Genomic DNA, 4,344 nt, shown 5'->3' with positions numbered 1-4,344 from the left:
GTATCTTTGCAAGGCTGCATGTTCTTCCAGATGATTCCATGTTATCACTAAATCATCTACATACATAATAACCGTCGTAAGTTTCCCATTTCTTCTTATCAAAATATAGTATGATAAGAGTTACTCTATTTGTAACCAAATGCTCTTATAAATTTTGTGAATCTTCCAAACCATGCTCAAGGAGACTGCTTTAAACCATACAAGGATTTCTTCAACCTGTACACAGTTTTTTTGTATTTATTTGAAGCATTCCATCTAGGTTGAAAGTTCATATAAATCTCTTATGTTAAATCACCATGAAAGAGGGTATTCTTCACATCGAACTGATGTATTAGCCAATTCAAATTTGCAACCAAGGACAATAAAACATGGCCTGTATTGATTTTGAAAACATTAGCAAATGTATCTGTGGAATTTACGGAACGTAAGGGTATTTTTGTAAATTTTCACTTTGGGCTAGATATTTTGAAATAGGTTTCTTTTTGGTCTTAAATGGTGTGCCTAAGGTGGCCCACCCTTGAATTTGTCCCCTGGCCCAAATCCCTCACCTCCCTTATTCTTTTCTCTTCCTTCCCCTCCCCGTTAACCACTATCGGACCTCTCTCTCTATTCACTATGTGCTCTTCCTCTCCTCTTTGAAAACAACACACACACATACACACCCATACATACTTACATGAATGCACCTAGTCGCCATCTCAGCGGAGGGAAGAAGATCCTCAACGGACACCAGCCTTCGAACCCATAACCTTGTGAAACAACGACTTCCTTCTCTGGCGAACCCTCAACCATGATAAGCTTCTAGAACCCCATAAATCATTTTATGAGTAATTTTGTGATGTCTCTGAGTAGTTTTTGGAAAAATAACCATCGGGATAGGATTTCCCAAATTTTCGACGAGAATGCCGTGATTTTTAGGCAACTTTTTCGGCCAACTCCGACCACTATTAGGGAAACCAAAGGTATAATCCTAATCTACACTTGTTTGTCTTCAATTTGGTAGGTAGATCGTAAATTGTAGTTGAGGTTCAAGGTTGACTGGAGTTGGGGAAGTTTCGGTTTTCTTCTCTGTCGAAACTGGCCTGAGAACAGATTAAACTCGGCCCGCAATCCTAATCAGCCCTAATATTTGGGTCATGGACTTCGGCCCAAACTCTTGGCCTAAATCCAGAATTATGACCTTTATAACCCAGCCCAGTTACAAGCATAAACCCAAAACCCAATAGCCCTAGCACAGGAACCAAGCCTAACCGAGAACCCGGATCTGCCTCACCCAATTAGATCCCAGAACCCAGCCGCGCGTCGGCCTACGCGTGAAAGCATGTGGGATTCTACCTTGGCCTCCATCAGAGATACTGTGCTCTGCCACCATCCATGGTGGCGCCGGTGACTTTTTCGGCGACCCAAAATGGCTCGTGGAGGCGCGTGGTCGTCGGGTCCACCACCCCTTGGCGGCGAGTGAAAGGAGGTCCCCTCTTATGTTTTTCGATGTCCTAAATCCTTTTATGACGTCCGTTTCCTGAAATTCAATTGTTATAATAGAGTTTTATTAATTGGTAATTTTATGTGATTAGGTGCAATTGTGTATGGCATTTTCATCCTCTCTTGTTTGCATGGCTCTTCGCCAACGGTGTAAGGTGAGTGGACCCCTTCTAAAATGCATGATTTTTCTATTAGAAATGCATACATGAAAAACATATTTTAATAACTACATTTTATGAAACATTTATGAGTAAATTAGATACACACTTTATGATATATTATGCTTTATCGACTTTACATTCTTTGTGGTATATATGGTTGATGACTATATACCTACTTATGAACGTGGTTTTACAATATGACGTTTTAGTTACTGAGCTCCGATTTGAGATATATTGGAAATATTATGTTCATGTGCTTATTTAGTGGTTATTCATAAGATATTGCCTATGGGTGACTGATACTGCCTACGGGCGAATGATACTTCTATATATGCCTTTGGGTGGGTGCTGTAGGAGCCTACAGATGATTGAAGGCCTTCGGGCAAATGAGGTGTGTGGAGCCAAAAATAATCACAAGGCGACATGTGGGTTTTTTGGTTAAAAAAGACAAAAATACCCTTGAGGCACATTAAGATTCCTATGCGGGAGCAGCGGGCAATCATCCCTCAACCAAGTCAATTAATGGATTTATTACCTAATTAATCTATTAATGGCTAATTAACTACAAATTACATCCAAAAAATTCCCCTAAATGGCCGGACCCTATTCTCCTAATAAGGCCGTCCATATCCCTATAAATAGCTCTCCATTCTCTCCAAAAACTACTTCGAAGTCTCTTGCTAAAATTCTCTAAAATTCTGAAACACTTTCCTTCTAAATTCTAACTTTGGCATCGGAGGTTCTTCGGCCCCCCACCCCCACCCCCTCCTCCCCCCCTCGAGGAATTCATCGTGGGCGCGTGAGGCACAATTTTGTCCAAAATCAAGGAGGAAGAAATTTGCATCCACAAAGTGTTCTAAATGAAGTATTCTAAATGAAGTGTTCTAGATGCATTCGGGCGATACTGATACCACTACTTAGTACACTATATATAATATATGTTTTACGAAGGTTTTACGGCATTCTAGGGTTTTCGGAAAACCTATTACATATTATACTATTGGGTTTTCATAAACTTTGGGGGTTAGTATGTTGAGAAGTAACTGTTTTAGTATTAGGGTCCACTCATGTTTGTTTTGTGCCCCCTCTGGACTTAGAATTGAGGTGTACAATCTCGGCGTCAAGACACTCCTGCATCGGCATCTTCGAGTCCTCTCAGTGTAGGACCCGTCTCTTTGTTCATTCAATTTTATATTATTCCTTTTTAGTGTCTCAGATTAGTTCTATGCTCTGAACACGTTCTACAATTGCACAATCATTATATTTAAATTTATAAGTTTTAATTATGTTCGTTACTTCTCATGCATGCTAGTATGGCTTTGTCACCTTCGGGTGTCGGCCAGCACGTGCCTACCCTGGTGTTTGGAGGATATTAGGGTCGGGCATGTCAATCTGTATAAACAATTCCATATTTTTTTTAGTGTACCCTTTTGCTACTAGCCTAGCCTTGAAGCGATCATTTGTCCCATCAGCTTTGTACCTCACAATATAGACCCATATGCATCCCACAAGTTTCTTGTCGGATGGCAGTCTGTGATCTCCTAGGTAGCATTCTTCTTCAAAGACTTCAACTCTTCATTTATTGTTGCTTGCTAACATGGATCAGCTAAAACCTCTTGCACATTGTTATAAATAGATATAGTAGACAATTAATACACAAATGACTTATTTGATTCTGTCCATGATTGGTAGACACATAATTACTTAACGGGGTATAACACATCACCAGATACCTAGTTTTGCATTTAGGATCAGCTTGTTAAAATTTAGGAATACCTTAGTTGACACAGTTAGGGAGACGACGTGGTGGTGGTGCACCCATGATCGAAGACAATTGATTGGTAGACATACTGCTGACTTTGCTCATCCCGGGCTCTAAAAAAATTTGGTAGTAACATTGATGTGTATTTGCAACCGCTTGAAGACTAGCAAAAATTATAGAGTGATGGGGTGTGTATTTCTGAGGGTTTAAGCAGAAAACTTTCAACTTGATAACAATTTTGATGTGGACCATCAATGATTTTCCAGCGTATGGAAACTTCTGGGTGCACACATGGCAAGATGACGTGTCCAATATGTGACACTAACACATGCTCACAATGGTTAAAAGCTAGCGACAATATTGCATATTTGGGTCATAGGCGCCTTCAAGCCCCTAATTATCATCATCGAAGAAACAAAACATGGTTTGATGGAAAGTCAGAGAAGAGGTGATAACCTAGGCCATTGACTTGTGTAGACATTTCACATGCTCTCAGGAATGTAAAAATTGATTGGAGAAAGGTTGGAGAAAAAAAACGAAAAAAAAGGCTGCTGAAAAATTAAGTTGGAACAAGATGTCAATTTTTTTTATCTGCCATATTGAGAAGTAAACAATAATTTTGTTCAAGTTCCAATTTCACTAAATAAATGTTTTAGACTTAAAAAGTATAATAAGGTTTTATATTTTCAAGTGTTACTTCTGCGACATAACTTGGATGTGATGCATTTAGAAAAGAAAGTGTGCGAAAGCATCATCTTCACATTGTTGCATGTCAAAGATAAAACAAAACATGGAATGAATGTTCACACGGATTTAGTTGACAAAAGAATTAGAAAAATATCTAAATTCAAGGAAGAAAGGTAAGAAAACTTATATACAGATATAGCTTCAATAATGGGAACTATGTATCAATTGATAGTGCATAAGTCAAGATCTTAA

This window comes from Malus sylvestris, chromosome 3, assembly GCF_916048215.2.
Source record: "Malus sylvestris chromosome 3, drMalSylv7.2, whole genome shotgun sequence".
Lineage (NCBI taxonomy): Eukaryota > Viridiplantae > Streptophyta > Magnoliopsida > Rosales > Rosaceae > Malus > Malus sylvestris.
The sequence above is the reverse complement of the archived record's forward strand: the minus strand, read 5'-3'. Positions refer to the sequence as shown.